Genomic DNA, 22,838 nt, shown 5'->3' with positions numbered 1-22,838 from the left:
CAAGGATTCCCCAGCCGACCTAACCCTCCCTGCCCGGGCAGCGCTTGGCCAATGGTGCGCCGCCCCCTGGGAACTCCCGGCCACAGTCAGCAGTGGCATAGCCTGTACTCGAACTGACACGCTTCAAGCTATAGCACGTATCCTCCACTCCGGACAGAGTGCCTTTACTGGATGCATCACTCAGGAGCCCTAAAGATTCATTTAACAATAAAAACCAGGAACCTAAAAAAAACGTAAATCAATAAAAGATGAACATGATCAAGCTCTTCAGCAACGTCACCCACTGTACAACATTAATGCAAAATGACTACAGGAAAGCAAAAGAGAGTTTCAATTGAAACAAAGTTGGAAATACTTTCACTTCTGGAAAAGGTAATTACCAGGGATAAAATAGATTTTGGAATTGGAAAGAGTACTGTCACGGATATTAAAGTCTGCCTCAGAGATTAAAAAGTTTGCAGTCTGATAGTAGGGGTGGGATTTTCAAGAAATATATTGCTTGAGTTCTTGAGCTACAATTTCCTGAGTACTCAAATCTAACGCCCCTCTCCTCTATATACTAATGTACGTAAACCTCCTAAACATTGAAAACGTCAGAAAAACCGCTTGTCAATAACCCTCACCATGTGGACTGGATCCCATACCACGCCTACTACAGCATGAACACAGAGTGCACCAATGAAGCTCCAGATCGACTGAGAATAAAACCCGCCCCAGTGTCAATCTTTCTGTTGCACCAATTAGAAAAACTACTTGGGAGGCAATTGCCAAACCCCTTCCTTTTTAGAATATCCGCCCTTACTGTGACAGCACAGCAGCCGGATACGCGACGGACTGCTGTATATGATGAGAAGTTGCTAAAATGAATACATGAAGAAAAATGCGTTTGGTGAAATTTGTCACATGACCGGTTACATGTCTAGCATATTCAACGTTTAACCATTTCTTTAGAGTTTATATGTTTAAATGTTTAAAATTCCCATCCTTATTGGATTGCATTATGTCGAACATTTCACTAATGCAGTCATTATAGCAATAATACAAATATAATAAATACAATGCAACAAATAAGTGAATTTTATAATAGTCTACTATAACTATAATAGTCTGGAAAATCACGCTTAACAATGGCTGCTGACTTTGTGTTTGAGAATCAGGGACAGTTCTGCTCCTGTCACAATGCCCCTTGTTCAGTACATAATGAATGGGTTTGTGTTTGAGAATCAGGGACAGTTCTGCTCCTGTCACATTGCCCCTTGGTCAGTACATAGTGAATGGGTTTGTGTTTGAGAATCAGGGACAGTTCTGCTCCTGTCACATTGCTCCTTGTTCAGTACATAATGAATGGGTTTGTGTTTGAGATTCAGGGACAGTTCTGCTCCTGTCACATTGCCCCTTGTTCAGTACATAATGAATGGGTTTGTGTTTGAGAATCAGGGACAGTTCTGCTCTTGTCACATTGCCCCTTGTTCAGTACATAATGAATGGGTTTGTGTTTAAGAAGGGGGGGGGGGGGGGTGATTGTGTAAAGGTTGCCCCCTCCCTCCCCTCCTAGCTGTTTGTATTGTATTGTGTTACACCTCTCAGCAGTGTGGAGTAGTGGTTAGGGTTCTGGACTCTTGACCGGAGGGTCGTGGGTTCAATCCCCGGTGGGGACACTGCTGCTGTACCCTTGAGCAAGGTACTTTACCTAGATTGCTCCAGTAAAAACCCAACTGTATAAATGGGAAATTGTATGTAAAAATAATGTGATATCTTGTAACAATTGTAAGTCGCCCTGGATAAGGGCATCTGCGAAGAAATAAATTATATATATATATATATATATAATTTCTTACCTGTTTGGATGAACTCCGAGAGATATTTCTCTAGAATCCGCTTCCCCTTCTCCAGAATCTGAATCAACTCAAACACAACATCCTCCTCTGAGAGACAGAGAGAGAGAGAGAGAGAGAGAGAGAGAGAGAGGAGTTGGGGAGAGGGGGAGCAGGGTACACATAGTAGGTAATTAAAGTCTCACCATTGTATTTCATGTCAAATAGGGAGACAGGAGGAAGGAAGGAGAGAGAGGGGAGATAGAGGAGGGAGGGGATGAGAGAGGAGGTAGTAGGGGAGGGAGGGGAGAGAGGAAAGAGGAGGTAGAGGAGGGAAGGAGAGAGGAGGGAGGTAGGGAAGGGAAAGGGGAGGTAGAGGAGGGGAGGAGAGGAGGGAGGTAGGGAAGGGAGAGGGGAGGTAGAGGAGGGGCGGAGAGGAAGGGAGGAGGGAAGAGAGAGTGGAGGCAAGGTTGTTATTGAATTCTCTCACTCTTGTATTTCATGTCGATGAATTTCTGAAACTCGCTCTGGTATTCTGTACGAACTCGATACAGTCCGTCACGATCTAGAGAGGGGCAGAGAGGTCAGGGGTCAGACAGGGGGCACAGAGAGGTCAGGGGTCAAATACGGGTCACTGCTTTATAAAAGTTCACCACACTAAAATTTGCACAGTACAGTTTCCACCATGCTCTCCCCATGGTTATAATCTGCATTTACCACCGTTTACATTGACACGCCTCCCCGGTAATGTTGTTGAAGCTGACACCCTGGGATCCTTCAAGAAGCTGCTTGATGAGATTCTGGGATCAATAAGTTACTAACAACCAAGCGAGCAAGATGGGCTGAATGGCCTCCTCTCGTTTGTAAACTTTCTTATATTCTTATGTTCCACTCTCTCCTCTTCCCTTTCTCTCCCCTCCCTCTCTCCTCTCACCTATGATTCCCTTGTATTTCTTACTGATCTCTTTGCACATTTCGTTAGCTCCCTCGAAGATCAGTCTCAGCTCAGTCAGGTCTGTGTGCTGGTCAGTGAATTCTGCGTGCATCTGCCCGATCATGGGATCACACTGCAGACAGGCGTGCGAGAGAGGGAGAGAGAGGAGGAGGAGGAGGAGGAATAGAGGGGGGAGGGAGGGGAGAGGAGAGGACGTCCGATTTATCATTATCTCACTGTAGTTGCGTGTATCACAACAGAGAGACAGACAGACAGAGAGCAAGGGAGGGAGAGGGAGGTATTGTGACATCACCATGATGTCAGAGCATGGAGATGATATCACAAAGTCAACCAGTCATCAAATCAAAATCTTTCAAAGAAAAAACTTTAGAAAAGTTCTTCAGAAGGTTGGAAACACTTTAAAACAACGGTCGCAAAGTCCTAAAAATTTCGTCTGATCTTGACATTTCTATTGATCGATGAATCGATTGATCATGCCTGATTGGTCATGATATGAAAATTGTATCAAAAGACAATTCCAAGCAATACAAAGTACTGTAACGTGACCCGGGGCCAACAGTTCAATGATGTTGCAACCACCAGGGAATGGAGAGCAGGAAGCCCTGTCTGCTTCGGACTGGTGGCTGGAGCACCGGGGGGGGGTGTGCCCTGGATGCAGAAATAACTAGCGGGCTGCTGGGAGACAAGCTGGGAGTGAAAGAAAGAGCACAGAAGCAACACCCAAAGAGAGCAGAAGAGAAGCAGGACTAAACGAGAGAGAAACCAGAGACTGCACCTAGTGGATGCAGCACACAACCAAAACAGTGTGTTTGTGGACTTTCTTCTCTTTTCTTTTATTATTGTCACAGTCTGAGTAGCACTACGCTGCTCAGCTATAGTTGTACCACTGGCTGGTATAGCAGCACGCTTCTACCTGTTCAGTGTAAAGTCTTGGCTAAATAAACTGTGAATTCGAGAACTTGCAAATCCTGTGTGAGCCTCCTTCATTTCCACGCAAACACTACAGTATTGGAACATAAGAACATAAGAAGGTTTACAAACGAGAGGAGGCCATTCGGCCCATCTTGCTCGTTTGGTTGTTAGTAGCTTGGCTCAAAGCGCACCAGCGACCCCTGTAGTTTTGCGCCTCTAGTACTACATTTTAAAAAAACAACCATCTTCTGGGCGTCGTGAGTTCGAGTCCAGGCTATTCCTTTGCTGACCGAGGACGGGAGCTCCGAGGGGGCGGCGCTCAATTGGCCGCGCGCCGCCCGGGGGGAGGGAGGGTTAGGTCGGCCAGGGTGTCCTTGGCTCAAAGCGCACCAGCGACCCCTGTAGTCTGGCCGGGCGCCTGCGGGCTTGCCTGTAAACTGCCTGAGAGCTGCGTTGTCCTCCGACGCTGTAGCTCTTGGGTGGCTGCATGGTGAGTCCCGAGTCAGCGTAGGGGTGGTAGCGGTGAGCTGAGCCTAAAAATAATAATTGGCCATTCCAAATTGGGAGAAAATAATAAAAATAATTGGCAACGACTAAATTTATAAAAAAATAAATAAAAAAAATAGCCACCCTTTTCTGTGGATGTTTTCTCTATTTTACTCCAATCTTCTTGTATTAGTCTCTGTTTCATACCTTCATAGTTTCCTTTTCTAAAATTGTAAACCGCTTTAGTCATAACTTTTTGGTTTTAAAAATCACTTCAAATGAAACCATGTTGTGTTCTGAGTTTGCCAAATAATTCAAGGCATGCTTCCCCTCTGGTTGGTGCCTTGACAAATTGCAATCATTTGTCATTTCTACCATTTCAATTTCTTCCGTCGTGCTCCCCATTGGGTTTTCCCATTTTATATGGGGGAAGTTGAAATCCCCCATTAGTATGGCTTCTCCTTTGCTACATGCATTTCTAATGTCATTGTATAACAGATTATTTTGCTCAGAGTCTGAATTTGGCGGTCTATAGCATGCTCCTATTATGCCCTTTGAATTTTTGTCCATTATTCTGACCCATATTGATTCTGCATTGTTTTCTTTGTCCTGATTTAACACCTGGGCTTCAAGACTATTTCTTATGTATAGCGTTACCCCTCCGCCTCTTCTGTCCTGCCTGTCTTTCCAATACAGTGTATACCCACTAATATTATATTTGTCTCCATCACTCTCAGACAACCAAGTTTCTGTAACACCTATCACATCGTAGTTACTTGTTAGTGCAGTAGCTTCAAGTTCTAACATTTTGTTTCTAAGACTTCTATCATTTAGATAAATACATTTAATAGCTGTCTTACCCGAGTTTGTTTGCCCTTGTTTTGATGTGGTCTCCTGTTCGTTCTAAGATCCTGTCCACGTTCTCAGTGATGTGCTTGACAGAGGCTCCTGGAAGGCAGCACACTGTTGTAGTAAGGGGGACCAAACTGTGAACTGAACTTGCTGTGTTTCTCAATATGGAGTCCCCAACAATAATGACCTTCCTGCTTTTTGCTGCCTGGCCAGCACTGTTTATAGGGCCCTGGATGTTGTTCCTTTCATTTTCTTGATGTTGGTTTTGGTCATCTAAATGTTGAAGTGGCTCAAATTTGTTGGATGTCTGGATTTCTGGTGGTTGTGTTTGACAAAGTTTCTTTTGGCTTTCAGTCTGCTAGGGGTGCAGACTTCCATGAATTGTGGGTGTGTCAGCTCCTCAAGCTCCTGTTGCTGTCTCATTTCCTCCAGCTCCTTTTCTAGCAGGATTAATCGCTGAAGTAAGTCCTGGATCATGCGACACTTTACACAAACTTGATTGAGCTCTGTTGGGTTTTCTCGGATTTCCCATATCATGCAGGTGTCACAGATTACTGGCTTGAAGACCATGTTAATTTTTAAATTTTTTTGGAAAATTTAGTTTGGCTTCTGAAGCTATCAATGTGATTTCAAACTGCTTCTAACTGCTCTGTACTTTTCCATGACTGTACTTCTCCCACGCTGACGCTTCCACTTGTACATGTAATTGGATGCGAGTCATTTCAAATATGAAGTCAGTTTTGAATTGCTGTTTGTGTTTTATGGGTTGGGAGGGTCACTCCGCTCTGTTTACGGGTTGGGAGGGTCACTCCGCAGGTTTATGTGTTGGGAGGGTCACTCTGCTCTGTTTATGGGAGGGTCACTCCGCTGTGTTTATGTGTTGGGTCTCGCCTGGGGTTGCCTGCTGCTCCTTCATCGCCTGTGGAGCTACCTGTTGCAGGATACAAGGGAGAAGTGGAGCTCCCGCTGTCGCCTGGCCAGGGGCTCCCCTCCCGAGTTTGTCTCCCGAGGGTCCGCTGCTGCCGTCGCCTCCCGAGGGTCCGCTGCTGCTGCCGTCGCCTCCTGGGGTCACCGCCGTTTAGCTTCTGCAGCTATCAATGTGATTTCAAACTGCTTCTAACTGCTCTGTACTTTTCATGACTGTACTTCTCCCACGCTGACGCTTCCACTTGTACATGCAATTGGATGTTAGCCAAAGCAAGTCATTTCAAATACGAAGTCAGTTTTGGATTGCTGTTTGTGTTTTATGTGTTGGGAGGGTCACTCTGCTCTGTTTACGGGTTGGGAGGGTCACTCTGCTCTGTTTACAGGTCGGGAGGGTCACTCCGCTCTGTTTACGGGTCGGGAGGGTCACTCCGCTCTGTTCATGGGTTGGGAGGGTCACTCTGCTCTGTTTATGGGTTGGGAGGGTCACTCCGCTCTGTTTACGGGTTGGGAGGGTCACTCCAAAGGTTTATGTGTTGGGAGGGTCACTCCGCTGTGTTTATGTGTTGGGTCTCGCCTGGGGTTGCCTGCTGCTCCTTCATCGCCTGTGGAGCTACCTGTTGCAGGATACAAGGGAGAAGTGGAGCTCCCACTGCCGCCTGGCCAGGGGCTCCCCTCCCGAGTTTGCCTCCCGAGGGTCCGCTGCTGCTGTCGCCTCCCGAGGGTCCGCTGCTGCCGTCGCCTCCTGGGGTCACCGCCGGCTCTGCTTTGCCTGGGAAGCTGCCGGCCATGAAGAAGGTGGGGGGAGGTCAGGAGACCAGCTCCCCCCGCAGCAGTTTCGCTGCAGGGAATTGGGTGGCCGGAGCCCTAGAAGAGGGAGCTGCCGGCTATGAAGATGGGGGGGGAGAGGTCAGGAGACCACCTTCCCCCGCAGCACTTTCGCTGCAGGAAATTTGGTGGCCAGAGCTACAGAAGAGGGAGCTGCTGGCTACAGAGAGTGGAAGAGGAGGTCAGGAGACCACCCCCACAGGCCACCGGGCGGCCGCAAGATTGCTTTGGCCGGAGGAGCCGGCCTGTGTGCGGTCAGCCTGGCCACTACAGCTGTTGGGGTGGGAGGAGGACCTCCCACCGTGGCCCATTACTACCCCTGTTCCTGGGCCGGGACTCAAAACTGGGACTTTGGGGACTAAGGGGGGAAGTGGCCGAAAAGGCCATGTGTGGCGGGGGGGGGGGGGGTGCCCCTTATTAATTTATTTTTGTACTGTTATGATTTATTACTGTTTTTATGTATATATGTATTTGTTCATTTTATTATTAATATGAGTTTGCGTTTTGTGCGTTTTGGATCAGCAGGGAGGGGGTTAAATTTCTCCTTGCCAAAATACATGTGAGAATGTGGCTGGAGCCTTGATTGAGTAATTGTTAATTATTGATTAATTGGGCTCCAGCCACAAACTATAAAAGTCAGGAGAGAGCATTTGTCAGGGGAGAGAGCTAAGAGGAGGAAGGTGAAACAATACTGTGAGTACAAGAAAGACGATTACTCGTTCTAGAAGATTACTTGTGTTTTGTTCTGTTTTACTTTGGCCCCCGTGCCATTTGTTGTTTTGCTTAAACTGTTTGTTTTGTTTAATAAAGCACTGACCGCTATAGCGTTTCAGTTTGCCCCGCCATTACTTGTTTTGAGTCTGTGTTTCTGGTCTGACGTCACCCCTGCAAAGCCCTCTGTTCACAGAGGGTCACTCCGCAGTGTTTATGGGTTGGGAGGGTCACTCTGCTCTGTTTATGTGTTGGGAGGGTGTGACAGAAATACAACGATTCTTGGTCGAAAATCTCCCTCCCTCCAGCCAGAGACTCTGTTGCAATAATGCATTGACCCGGAAGGGAAACGATGTGGCAGCCGCAGATTGGAGAGGCGGTTGCACTCGTTTACCAAGGGGTCATGTATGACAGCATAAAAGAGGACGGAGAATCGTAATCTGTTCCTTCACTTTGGTTTGTGTTTATTGAACCGAGAAGGACTGTAAGAGACCCCGTGAGAAACAGTTTTGTGAGTGTTTTGTTTGTTTTGTAACTGCCTTGTTTGTGAATCACTAGACAGCTAACACGTTTCCGGAGCTGTCGCCTTGGGCCAGCACAAAGCCGGAACAGCACTTCACAACTGTCATGAAATAAACTTGTATCACCCACCACAAGCACTGCTGCACACACCCAGGACTGGTGACCGTGTTTGTATTATTGTGGGGCGGATATTATTGTTTATTATTTGGGACTGCAATACCCTTGTTATTTACCCCGTGCAGTACACATTGTGTGTATGCCGGGGGATTACTGTTTGGTCGCCAGACCTGGAAATTATAAATAAAACCTTTTCCAAACCGGATTACAATTCTCTGTCTGCTTCAATCACACACTGCATCACTCCTGCACCTGTATCCACTCAGCCACTTTGCCACACTTGGTGTCAGACACGGGACATGGATCGTCATGCATTGGCGCTGCACAGCAGACGGGAGACAGAATAGAGAAGGAGGGAGGAGCGCTACACTGCGCTCACTGAACGGGTAGGGCTGGCACTTTCCACAACACCAGCCCCTACAGGAACACCAGCGATGTCGGCACCGAAGGTTCGGGCGATGAAGATGTCGGTGGAGGATATCCCAGGTGGTGTACCTGGTCTCGTTTGAGCAGCTGGCCACCACCGCATCATGGCCGTGGGAGTTCTGGGCGAGCCAGATGGGACCCTGCCTGATCGGGGAGGCTCAGGCAGCATACCAGGCTATGAGCGATCTCAACGCTGCCAGTTAAGACCTGGTCAAGCTGGCCATCCTCCGTCGCCTCAACATTACGGCAGAGACCCACCGGCTACGGTTCAGGGAGTACCGAAGATCCCGGGAGACACGCCCCAGGGTGGTTGCAGAGCGGTTGTGTGATCACATGGTACACTGGCTGACCCCGAGAAGAAAACTAACCTGCAAATGGGGGAAGCAGTGGTTCTGGAGTAATTCTGCCATTTGGTCGGCGCTGATACCCAAACATGGATATAGCGCCACAACCCCAGACACCCTGGAAGACGCTGTGAAACTGGCAGAGGATTTTGAGATCTCCTTAGTCTCCGCCCCGGACTGGGATACTGTCAGTTCCCACCCTTCGGAGCAGTCGAGCCCTGGGACCCAGACCTCCGAGACCGCCGACCCCAATGGGCCCCCTTGCCTCCTCTTCATGGAGACCAAAGTTGGCCCCCAGCTGGGATACAGCTGCTGCCCCTGTCCCATTGCCATACCAGCAACGGGACAGATATCTAACCACTGCTCCCTCTATCCCCCTGTAACAGGGGAGATCTGGACTGACTGTCTGGCACATCCGTATTACTGCAGGTAGAGGGCAGCAGTCTCGTGGGATCCGCCTGTCGGTCATGGCGATGACACGGAGAGGTGGGGAAGAGGGTGTGTGTGCTTTCCCTCTCTCTGAGTGGCTGAGGGGCGGGCCTTGGGAGACTGCTCGGCCCATAAGATCTGGTTTGGTTGGGCGCTCGGGTGGCCGTGTTTGGGGAATACCCAGTGACACTGACGAAAGACGTCAGTTTTAAAATAAAACGAGGCAAAACTGGCTGAGAAAAACAGCCGGCCTTAAAAGAATTTATCGAGAAAAGAAATAACAGAAATCACCACGTACCCGAGGGGACGTGCTTAGTTGTACGGGGAACTCCGGCCATCCCATTGTATAGAGGGTAATTGAGCGTAGGACGGAGGCCCGTTCTGACCGGCTTAGCGGCAGTGGGGGCACTGCGTAAGCAGCACTTTTTGTTTGTAGTTTTATTACTGTGTTTTATTTTCCCTTTTTCTTTCGCCTTTGGTTTTCATTATTATTTGCGAGCACTTGTTGTGCCTATACCTGTATTGGTAAACGCCGTGATTCTGGTTACTGTTGTCAGTATCCAGAACACGGACAACAGCGCCATCTACTGCATCAAATAAATCAGTACGCCTGAGCGGCGCTACAAATAAAGTACTGTCTCCTTGTGTCAGTGAATTGCCCACCACCCTTCCACACCCCCCCAACTTGTTTTAGGTGCAACCAACCGGGACATCTGGCCAGGTCATGCCCTGCGGCCATGGAGTGTGACGTGGTCTTGTGTAATTGGACACCTGAGATAGGTAAGCGCGGGGAAAATGGTCGGGAGGGGCCTTGTATGATTGATGTGGTTTTAGGAAATGTGAAAACCCACGCATTAGTGGACACAGGATGTGAGCAAACCTTGATTAGAACAGCTTTCTTGGGCAGTGTGTCGTGGCGGCCAGGAGGTCAGGTGGCCATCTCCTGTATCCATGGAGTCACGGTGGCATACCCCACACTAAAAGTATATTTATGGGTAGGCCCGATACATATCTGGTAGTAGGGGTGGTGGAAAGGTTGCCACACCCAGTTATTCTGGGCCGAGACTTGCCAAAATCCAAAGAATTCGTGCAAATAATGGCAGTCTCAGCCGCACACGTAAACATGGCAGAAAAAAGAAAAAGGAACGAATTGGTGATGCAAATTTAACGAGTTTGCTTACTATACCAGAATCTAAATCATTAATGTAGTTTAAATATGTAGTCACATGCCCAGACTGCCAGCGAGTAGCGCCGGGTCGAATCTGTCCCTCCTCTTTGGTTCCACTGCCGATTATTTCTACCCCCTTTGAACGCATTGCAATGGACATAGTCAGCCTTTTGCTACCTTCTGACTCCGGGTATACGCATATATTAGTGGTGGTAGATTACGCAACACGATACCCGGAGGCACTTCCATTGAGGTCCACTAGTGCCGCTACGATAGCCAAAGAATTAGTGCACATTAGCCTAGAGTAGGGATCCCCAAGGAAATCCTGACTGATCACAGAACTAACTTCCTGTCTAATAAGTTACAGCAACTTTATAAAATACTAAAAATACTTCCCATAAGGACATCTGTTTATCATCCACAGATGGTTTGGTGGAATGTTTTAATCAGACTTTGAAGCAGATGCTGAGACGATTTGTGAATCAACAGCAAAAACATTGGGCATCGCTAGTCGTAAAACTAATTTCAGCACGACTTGTAACCCATTCCCACTGATAACCCTTTCTTTCATTCGGGTCCCAGCGCTACAACCACGAAAGGGCTTGAGACATCTTTTCACAGAATGACTCAGGCTGGAACACCTCACACAGACTCAGAAGAGCTGCTGATATGGTGACAGCAACGCTGAGTGAAATACTCACACAGTCTCAGGAGAGCTGCTAATATGGTGACAGCAATGCTGAGTGAAACAACAGCCAAGCAACTTGGTGGTCCAATGGTTAAAGAAAGGGTCTTGATACCAGGAGATTCCCGGTTCAAATCCCAGCTCAGCCACAGACTCACTGTGTGTGACCCTGAGCAAGTCACTTAACCTCCTTGTGCTCCGTCCTTCGGATGAGTCGTAAAACCGAGGCCCTATTGTAAGTGACTCCGCAGCAGTTGTGATGCATAGATCAACCAAGTCGTTCTGGAAAAAAGCGTATGCTAAATGACTAATTAATAATAATAATAATCTAATTTATTAAAATACTTGTACGTCGGGGTTCCCATTTCTAATCTTCCTCTCTCAGCTCAGTGACTGTGGATCCCAACAGAGCACGCAGTGCTCCGATACTGTCTCAGGATCTAACAAGTGTGAGACAGAGTGATGAGAGGGATAACAGACAGCAAGCTTCCTGACCACTCACAGCGGTTTGATCGCTATGGTGCTGGGCTCTGAGGGATTCACCTCAGGTAAACACTTGTAACGGTTGGCTATCTGGGGTGCCAGGCAAATGCATAATCTACCATATTTAATTGTCACCAACCTGCTACTAGGACATAGTAATTCACTTTTCCATATGTGACACCACTACACCCTATATATGCCCAGGAAATAATAACTGTGTAATTGAAAATAAATAATTAACAAACAGGACAGAAGAGGTAAACAGCTAGGAGAAGAAGCATTGAGGAACCATACCATCCTCAAGCATTTATTACGCTCTACAAGTAACAAGCAGGCCTCTTGGTTACTGACAGTGAACTAACAAAGGAAACTATACTAGTTAATTACATCAATTGACCAATCACACTTAATTGGTTATACGGACACCAACCATAAATATATTGCACAGCATTGTTATATATATTGCACTCAAATAAGTGTTTATATATATATATATATATATATATATATATATATATATATATATATATATATATATATATATATATATATATATATATATATATATATATATATATATTTGCACACTTAAACTTGTTACACATATTGCACGTAAGTAGCTAATAAATATATTGCACGTAACATTAAATAGTTAGCACATAATCACACTATTAATTGGTTATACTGAGCCCAACAGGTAATTATATTGCACATCACTATATATTGCGCAACCAGTTAGTGTACTCAAATAAGCTATTGAACCCAATAAATTATACATATATATATATTTGAACACTTAATAAACTCGTTACACATATTGCATGTAAGTATCTAATAAATATACTGCACATAACATTTTAATTAGTTAGCATATAATAGATTAGTTAATCGTCAATTAAATAGTTATCTATTGATTTGTCTCAAACCACCAATTTAAAATCACAAGTAGCATTTAAATTTCAAAATTAAGTGATCAATTAATCATGATTTAAAAAAAGACCATCCATTATGCTATATTGTTTATAATTTGTCCTTAACTGACACTATTCTTAACTTGCAATAGAGTCAATGGCCCACTTATGCTATGCAAATATATAAATAATAAAACTATATAGCATAACTAATAAGGTGGCAATGCATTGCTATATAGCATATTAAGGTGGCAATGCATTGCAATACAGGAAAACAATTTACAATTATATAGCATGTAATCCAACAAACAATATATTAATTAAATGTTGCACAAGAGTTCCAGCATGTTTATCCAAAGAAGCAGGAGAAATGAAAGAAACAGAAATAAAGTGCATCTGTGTTTAAGAACAAATCGCAGTAAATTTCCATTAGTTTAAGAGTAATAAAACTAGTAGTACGCTCTCCTTTTCCACCGTAATAAAAAAATCAGCATGAAATAGTCAAGACAGTTCAATGAAAATGCAATTGTCCATATCAGGAAAAACGGCAGCACACGTCTCCCCAGGTTCCACACGCACTCCAGCCACAGCTCTCACCGCAACACTGCAACACAGCTCACTCGAATAGTTCGTTATTTTTCTTTACTCTATTCTGTAAAACATCCAACAACTATACTTGCAAAAACAAACAAAACACAGCTAAACTTGTGGTCTTCAGTAGCGTGCCGCCATATTTTCAAAACTTTCCTCTTTCTCTGTCTCTCTTGCTCAGCTCAACCATATCTCCCGCAACACACCTGACGCACAACGTCTTTTTTTTCCCGTCCTGCAACAGTGCTAGCTTTATACCCCTGCAATCCCAATGTTACGTAATCATTTTTTTTAAAGGAAGCAAGTAATATATAGACAAGCACCGACACATTTACCTATCGTCACACACTGCTGGGACGTGGAAGTGGGAAACAAAAGTTACTGGGATCTGGGTCTGACAACAGAGTCCAGTCAGAGGAAAGTGAACCCCGGAGCAGGATACTGGATTATAACCCTGTGGGATGGGGGTCAGTACTGGGCATCGACCTCACCATGGACACGACTCACTCCAGAGAAAAATCTCCCAGGAGATCAGTTCAGCTGGACTGTGACGGGGGGGAAGTGGCATTCTTTGACGCCAGTGATATGAGACCTATCTACACTTTTAAAGAGAGATTTACTGGGAGAATGTTTCCATATTTCTGGACTGGCTGTTCTGCCCCTCTCAGAATGTGTCCTGTGAAGGAAGTTATAAAAGTAGACTAGCCCAATGTGTTCAGGATAAACAATAATAATAATAATAATAATAATAATAATAATAATAATAATAAACACGTAAACCTCCTCTCCTGTCCTGCTCTCTCCCCTCTCGCTGCTCTCTCCTCTGTGGTTTCTGTGCTGTGTTTAAATTATTGGGTTGGGTTAACTATTTCAGCTCCTGTTAAGATTGATAAGAATTCAATTGAGGTGTTTTTGAATTAACAAGTAACAGTTTTATTTAAGCTAATAGCAAGATTACAAAGTATTGATAAACGTTTACAATGCTCAGGGTAAAGCTACAGGCTATTAAAATACAAAAGGTTAATATAAACCAGCCTGTCAGTGACATCCATCCATCATCTCAGCAATATAAACCAGCCTGTCAGTGACATCATCCACCCCCCATCTCAGCAATATAAACCAGCCTGTCAGTGACATCATCCATCCCCCATCCCAGCAACATAAACCAGCCTGTCAGTGACATCATCCACCCCCCATCCCAGCAACATAAACCAACCTGTCAGTGACATCATCCACCCCCCATCCCACCAATATAAACCAGCCTGTCAGTGACATCATCCACCCCCCATCCCAGCAATATAAACCAGCCTGTCAGTGACATCATCCATCCCCCATCCCAGCAACATAAACCAGCCTGTCAGTGACATCATCCATCCCCCATCCCAGCAATATAAACCAGCCTGTCAGTGACATCATCCATCCCAGCAATATAAACCAGCCTGTCAGTGACATCATCCACCCCCCATCCCAGCAATATACACCAGCCTGTCAGTGACCTCAACTCCCCATCCCAGCAACATAAACCAGCCTGTCAGTTACCTCCACTCCCCATCGCCACGGCTGCACATTCACAATCAGAGCTCTCAGTGAGAGGAAAACGTCAATGTCCGTCACGTGTATCAACAGCATGTACAGAACAGTGCAGGATAAGAAATGACAATGAAGAGTTTAATGGAAATTGATAAGCGTTTCTCCTGACATATGCAAAAATGTGAGACTGGTGGGCGGATGTATGGACAGACAGACAGATACCCCCTATATCCCCACAATCTGATATTCTCAATATCTTCTGCTAGATAATGTGAATAGCCAGTGTCATGACAATGGGATCAGCGCTTCTCTAAATAATGTTAACAGCCAGTGTCATGACAATGGGATCAGTGGTTCTCCATATACATGTTGACAGACAGACGGATGTACAGACAGGCACCCCCTTTATCCCCAGAATCCACATTCTCCTTCCTGATTGGCTGCCTCTGTCGCCCACTGCTCCGATTGGCTCTCTTCTCACAGCTGTATCCTCTGATTGGCCGGCAGGGCTTCCTGTTCCAGGTCCAATAGGAAGGCTCAGATCCTCTGCACTTCCTGCTGCAGCTCCTGCGACGTGATTGGCTCTCCCAACCCCAGCTGAGACACCTCATTAGGCAGGATCAGCGGGGGGTGATCCAGGAAACTCTCGAAGATATCTGATTGGGTGAGAGGAGAGAGGAGAGGAGAGAAGAGAGAGGGGTAGAAACTTGTTAGAAATACTGATTCTCAATCTCAGTCAAACAGTTTTTTAATAAAATCTATAGAATCGTAAATGGAAGTGTGGTGAAGAAATTAAAAATAGCAGGTTTGACTACATTGCAAAAAGCGTGGATTCCGTCTAGCCCTTAGCGGTTCAAAACAACGCCAAAATCAATACGAGTCAAAATAATGGACAAAAATTCAAAGGGCATAATAGGAGTATGCTATAGACCGCCAAATTCAGACGCCAAGCAAAATAATCTGTTATACAATGACATTAGAAATGTGTGTAGCAAAGGAGAAGCTATACTAATGGGGGATTTCAACTTCCCCCGTATAAAACGGGAGAACCCGGTGGGGAGCACGACGGTCGAAATTGAAATGGCGGAAATGATAAATGACTGCTTCCTAATGCAATTTGTCAAGGCACCGACTAGAGGGGAGGCATGCCTTGATTTAGTCTTTTCAAAAAATGAAGACAGAATAACTAAAACAGCGGTCAGAGAGCCACTGGCAGAGTACTTGGAACTGCAAATGCAAGTCAAAAAAGGAAGTTAGAAAGGCCAAGAGAGATAGAAATGAACATTGCTAAGGGGGCTAAAACCAACCAAAATGTTTTTGTTTTTTTTCCAATATTATAACAGCAAGAGAACATTCAAAGAGGAGGTTAAATGTCTAAGATACAAAAGGTAAAAATCAAAGACGAAGAAAAAAAAAAAGCAAATATTAAAATGACTACTTTTCACAGGTTTTTTACAAAGAAATTTACAAACCGCTAACCAAGATCATGCAACAGTCTCTTGACACAGGGATTGTATCGACAGACTGGAAAATAGCAAACGTAATACCGATCCACAAAAAGGGAGACAAAACCGAACCAGGTAACTACAGACCAAAAAGCCTGATTTCTATTACATGTAAATATTTGGAAATATATTTCCAAAATGGAAATTTACCTATATGGTAACAGTATCCTGGGAGACAGAAAGGGAGGAAAGGGAGATCGTGTCTAACTAACCTGCTTGATTTTTTGAGGATGCAACATTGACAATGGATAATTGCAAAGCATACAACATGGTTTATTTAGATTTCCAGAAAGCTTTTGACAAAGTCCCGCATAAAAGATTAATTCTCAAACTGAACGCAGTAGGGATTCAAGGAAATGCATGCACATGGATTAGGGAGTGGTTAACAGGTAGAAACCAGAAAGTACTGATTAGAGGAGAAACCTCAAAATGGAGTGAGGTAACCAGTGGTGTACCACAGGGATCAGTATTAGGTCCTCTGCTATTCCTAATCTACACTAATGATTTAGATTCTGGTATAGTAAGCAAACTTCTTAAATTTGCAGACGACACAAAAATAGGAGTGGCAACACTGTTGCAGCAGCAAAGGTCATTCAAAATGATCTAGACTGCATTCAGAACTGGGCAGACACATGGCAAATGACATTTAATAGAGAAAAGTGTAATGTACTGCACGCAGGCAGTAAAAATGTGCATTATAAATATCATATGGGAGATACTGAAATTGAAGAAGGAATCTATGAAAAAGACCTAGGAATTTATGTTGACTCAGAAATGTCTTCATCTAGATAATGGGGGGGAAGCTATATAAATGCCAACAAGATGCTCGGATATATTGTGAGGAGTGTTGAATTTAAATCAAGGGACGTAATGTTAAAACTTTACAATGCATTAGTAAGACCTCACCTAGAATATTGTGTTCAGTTCTGGTCACCTCGTTACAAAAAGGATATTTCTAGGCTCTAGAAAGAGTGCAAAGAAGAGCAACCAGAATTATCCCGGGTTTAAAAGGCATGTCGTATCCAGACAGGCTAAAATAATTTAATCTATTCAGTCTTGAACAAAGAAGACTATGCGGTGATCTCATTCAAAATCCTAAAAGGTATAGACAATGTTGACTCGGGGGACTTTTTCGACCTGAAAAAAGAAACAAGGACCAGGGGTCACAAATGGAGATTAGATAAAGGGGCATTCAGAACAGAAAATAGTAGGCACTTTTTTACACAGAGAATTGTGAGGGTCTGGAACCAACTCCCCAGTAATGTTGTTGAAGCAGACACCCTGGGATCCTTCGAGAAGCTGCTTGATGAGATTCTGGGATCAATAAGCTACTAACAACCAAACGAGCAAGATGGGCCAAATGGCCTCCTCTCGTTTGTAAACTTTATGTTCTTATGTATTCAGCACGTCTGCGAGAAGCCCCTGCTTGCGGGAACCAAGGTTCGCCACAATATTACTGAATTTACTTTATTATTATTATTATTATTATTTATTTCTTAGCAGACGCCCTTATCCAGGGCGACTTACAATTGTTACAAGGTATCACATTATACATTATTTTACATTATACAGATATCACATTATTTTTACATACAATTACCCATTTATACAGTTGGGTTTTTACTGGAGCAATCTAGGTAAAGTACCTTGCTCAAGGGTACAACAGCAGTGTCCCCCACTGGGGATTGAACCCACGACCCTCCGGTCAAGAGTCCAGAGACCTAACCACTACTCCACACTGCTGCCATCATCAGAACATAAGAAAGTTTACAAACGAGAGGAGGCCATTCAGCTCATCTTGCTCGTTTGGTTGTTAGTAGCTTATTGATCCCAGAGTCTCATCAAGCAGCTTCTTGAAGGATCCCAGGGTGTCAGCTTCAACAACATTACTGAGGAGTTGGTTCCAGACCCTCACAATTCTCTGTGTAAAAAAGTGCCTCCTATTTTCTTTTCTGAATGCCCCGTTATCTAATCTCCATTTGTGACCCCTGGTCCTTGTTTCTTTTTTCAGGTCGAAAAAGTCCCCTGGGTCAGCATTGTCTATACCTTTTAGGATTTTGAATGTTTGAATCAGATCTCCTCGTGGTCTTCTTTGTTCAAGACTGAATAGATTCCATTATTTTAGCTTGTCTGCAATCGACATGCTTTTTAAACCCGGGATAATTCTGGTTGCTCTTCTTTGCACTCTTTCTAGAGCAGCAATATCCTTTTTGTAGCGAGGTGACCAGAACTGAACACAATATTCCAGATGAGGTCTTACTAATGCATTGTAAAGTTTTAACACTACTTCCCTTGATTTAAATTCAACACTTTTCACTATACAGTATATCTGAGCATTTTTTTGTTTTTAATAGCTTCCCCACATTGTCTAGATGAATACATTTCTGAGTCAACATAAAACACCTAGGTCTTTTTTTATAAATTCTTCAATTTCAGTACCTCCCCTATGATATTTATAATGCACATTTTTATTGCCTGCATGCAGTACCCTACACTTTTCTCTATTAAATGTTAACCCTTGGGTGTAATTTGGGGGATGGTAACCAGGGCTCCACCTTCTCCTATCAAACAATCTAGACTCATTATTTAAACCCCTCACAGCCTATGCTCTCTCTGTTGCGGTAGCTTTTTTGCATACACTGCGACCCGTTCTACATCCCTGCCGGATTCTCCTCAAAATATCTCATCAGTTTCGATGGAAGCTCAGTACTAATGCAGACCTCTACCCAGCAACCAGACCTGCTCCCCCGGCACTACAGAGATGAAACCCCCCCGCCTCCTGAGCAGCTATAAGGTTTGGCCACACGCCAAACTCTTAAAAACCCTGCACATCAACAATATCAACATGTCGGCTGGAAGCGAGCGTATAGCGTTGTTCAATAATAATTGTACCTTTATATCTGCTACACCCACATTGCCTCCTTCTCGCAAGCGTGCTTCCGCAAACTCGCTTGCCCAGAGTCCCAGCACAGGTGCAGCAGCCCCTCCTCTCCAGTCATGGCTGTCGTCTCCTCTCCAGCACAGCAACCAGACGCACCTGAACAGTTCATCCTTCAGCTTCATAACAACATTTTCGAGGATGAAGTCCCTCATTCAACCCATCTCAGTCTCAATTGCTTTAATCAATACACGCCTCAACGATACAGACAAACAGGTTGCTTCCAACACTGCAGCAATCTCCATTACTTTAAGTCCAGTATTCACCACTTCAATCATGGCCACCGTCTTCGGGTTCAGCACTTCCAGGCCCCACAATTGAAGTTCCCATGTACAACCAGGATATCAGCCACCCTCAATGGTCCACAGCAAGCGCCTGTAGTCAGAAATGAAGTACAGCGACCACATATGATTTCTTTGATTTGTGCAATATTAAAGGGTTATTTTTCTAAGCTCATTTCATTTTATATTTCTCATCTCTGTGGTACACCTTGCTGCAACACTAGAACAATCAACAAATTCCAGCAGTTCATCTTTAATTGTTTGGATATCAGTTTCCCATAATTTCATCATCCAGGCTCTCCATCTTCCAAGTTAACACCCGTCTGGATGGCATAGATGGCCGATTCGCTTCAGGAGGAACATCAGCTTCCACTGCAGCTTCTGCTGCATCCACCCTCCGTCCTCCTCAAGTATTGAAGTCTCCCCCCCCCCCCCCCCATCATAGCAACCCAGCCAGCCACTACTTCAATTTCAATTCCAACCATAAATATTCCAGAACTCAACCTTGCTTCAGCTTCTCCCCAGTCTGCAGCAGCTATCCGCTGCCACGCTCTTTCACCTCAATTACGCCGCCAAATAATTGAAGATCACCAAGTTTTGCAGTCTGGCTCATTCAGCAGCTCCAAACCCTCTTCAGGTCCTCCTACACTACTGTGCACCTCCCACTCAGAAGAATTTCCAAGAGCCTTCCACCTTCATCTCCATCCAGACTACCCATATCTACAGATGTCCCTTCCCAATTAATTTCAATTTTGCGCTCAGGACGTTTCAATCCATTTGACGCCCTGGTAATGGAAGCTATGTGCCTGTCAGCTTTCTTTGGATTTATAAGAACTCACAGTACCATCACTATCCAGTTTCTGCTCCAGAAATATCATCTCCAGGCACTGGCACAACCTCCTCAACAGCTCACGCAAACATTAATCAAAACCTAATTAAGTCTATGGGTTGCTGGTCCTCCTCAGCAGTTAATTCATGTAAAGTAGCTGCATGCTCTTTTGCTTGTACTGTTCTTGGCTCCACATCCTCTTCATCATAGTCGCTGAGTGATAAGTCAGCATCACTGTCGCTGGTATTGAAATCCTCCGAACCAACTTCACTCCTGTTGCTCATTATAGAAAGACCACGTACGTTGCATGTTTAGCTTTCGCTAAAAACTATATAAAACTACAACTAAATAAGTAAAACTAATAATAAAAAACTAAAAATAATACATTTAAAAACACACGCATATACATATACAGTGCCTTACAAAAGTATTCAGACCCCTGACCAATTCTCTCATATTACTGAATTACAAATGACACATTGAAATTTCATTCCGTTTGATATTTTATTTTAAAACACTGAAACTCAAAATCAATTATTGTAAGGTGACATTGGTTTTATGTTGGGAAATATTTAAGAAAAATAAAAAACTGAAATACCTTGCTTGCATATGTATGCAAACGTATGCGTTTTCATAACTCTGCGATGTTGTTTGTGTGGAATAATAATAATAATAATAAACATAACAATAGGCTTCCCAGCCTTTGGCTTGGAAGCCTAAATAACAATAGGCTTCCCAGCCTTTGGCTTGGAGGCCTAATAAGCACATTGTTTTTGAAGTGAACATTTGAAACGACAAAAGGACTACATTTTTTCCTTTGTTGCAGCAGGGAGGAACGGAATAAGTTTCCGGGAGGAGTCTGTATGTGGCTGTTCCCCGTCAACCTGACGTTGGAGATCGGAATCAATTGGCACTACTTCCATCATTAATGCCCGTAAAGACGACTCGCAGAGTGAAGAGCTCAGGGTCTTGATGGAGCAATGGCCATCTGTGTGTACATCACGACTGGGGAAAACAACAGCCGCACATCATGCCATATACACTTATGACGAAGTACCAGAAAAAGATATCATTTGAAAGCATCTTCAACAAATGACCAAAGATGGGATCATAGACCCTTCGACTTCAGCCTGGGCTGCGCCTGTAGTTTTGGTGGAGAAACAAGATGACGACTATCGTTTCTGTGTTGATTATCGTAAGCTCAACGCTAAAACCCATTTTGACGCTTACCCGATGCTTCAAGTACATGACATATTAGAATCTTTCAGTGGAGCTTCCATCTTTAGTTCATTGGACCTATGATCCGGTTACTGGCAAGTAGCAATGGATGAGAACAGCAAACACAAGACTGCGTTCATAACTCCATTTGGCCTTATCAATTTCGAGTCATGCCAATCGTGTTAAGGAATGCTGCTGCTACTTTTCAACGCCTTATGGAAACGGTTTTAGGGACTCTCAAAGCTCAGTGTTACTTCGTGTATATCGACGACATAATAGTTTATTCTGTTAATGAAGCCCAGCATTTGCAGCATTTGGCAGAAGTGTTCCGTAGATTGCATGAAGCTAACCTAACCCTGAATTTAACAAAGTGTCACTTCTTCAAACAATCTTTGAAGTTTTTAGGTCACATTGTGTCTGGAGAAGGAATTAAAGCTGACCCTGAAAAGTTACAAGCTATACAACGGTATCCCATTCCTACCAACCTTAAAGAAGTCCAACGGTTTTTGGGACTTGCAGGTTGGTACCATAAGTTCATTCCCAGGTTTGCTGATCTTGCTGCACCACTCAATCATTTGAAAAAGAAGGATGTGCCCTGGGAGTGGACTGCTGGGTGCCAAGCTAGTTTTGAACAACTCCAAGAAGCTTTACAAGCCACCCCTGTATTGGCCCATCCAGACCTGAACCGTACTTTCCGCGTTTATACAGATGCCAGTGAAGTGGGACTTGGAGCTGTTCTAGCCCAGAGTGACGGTACTGACGAGCATGTCATAGCCTTTGCCTCCAGACATCTTACTAAACCTGAAAAAAATTATTCCACCTCCAAGGAGTGCTTGGGAGTGGTATGGGCTGTTGAGAAATGGCGACACTACTTGGGAGGAGTGTCTTTTGAAGTCATCACCGATCATGTTGCGCTATCTTGGGCATTTAACATTCCTAAAGCCTCTTCCCGATTAACGCGATGGACTTTACGTTTGCAACAATTTACTTTTAAGGTTATGTATCGTAAAGGAAGCCTTAACCCACGTGCCTGATGCACTCTCTCGAGGCCCTGTTTCAGAAGCCTCCCCTGTGACTGTCTAGGAGACCCAAAACCCATTAAAGGCATGGATCTTCCATCATCTTTGGAGGAAATTGCAGCTGCACAATCCAAAGACCTTACCACTGCTGAAATTGGTGTTAGAATTAAGACCCAGACTCCATTAGGCACTCACATAATTGATTTTGTGATCCAATAGGATTTAATCTACAGAAGAATTCCTATTCCTCAGGGAGGACATAAATTTCAACTAGTTGTCCCTGTTTCACTGCAACCTTCTTTTCTTCATTACTTCCACGATAGCCCTTTAGGAGGTCATCTGGGACGATATAAAACTTTA

At 44.4% G+C, this 22,838-nt stretch overlaps 1 long non-coding RNA gene across 2 annotated transcripts in view; it reads right to left on the bottom strand.

Annotated features, from left to right (window-relative positions):
- Nucleotides 1–14,067: 14,067 nt before the first annotated feature.
- Nucleotides 14,068–22,838, bottom strand: part of LOC131725077 (uncharacterized) — a 35,164-nt gene continuing 26,393 nt past the window's right edge. For both annotated transcript variants that reach the window (XR_009320422.1, XR_009320423.1), the window contains one exon: nucleotides 14,068–15,344. This is a non-coding gene — a long non-coding RNA (uncharacterized LOC131725077). The remainder of the gene's footprint in view (nucleotides 15,345–22,838) is intronic.

The sequence above is a fragment of the Acipenser ruthenus genome, chromosome 60 (assembly GCF_902713425.1).
Source record: "Acipenser ruthenus chromosome 60, fAciRut3.2 maternal haplotype, whole genome shotgun sequence".
NCBI classification, from domain to species: Eukaryota; Metazoa; Chordata; class Actinopteri; order Acipenseriformes; family Acipenseridae; genus Acipenser; species Acipenser ruthenus.
The sequence above is the reverse complement of the archived record's forward strand: the minus strand, read 5'-3'. Positions and strand labels throughout refer to the sequence as shown.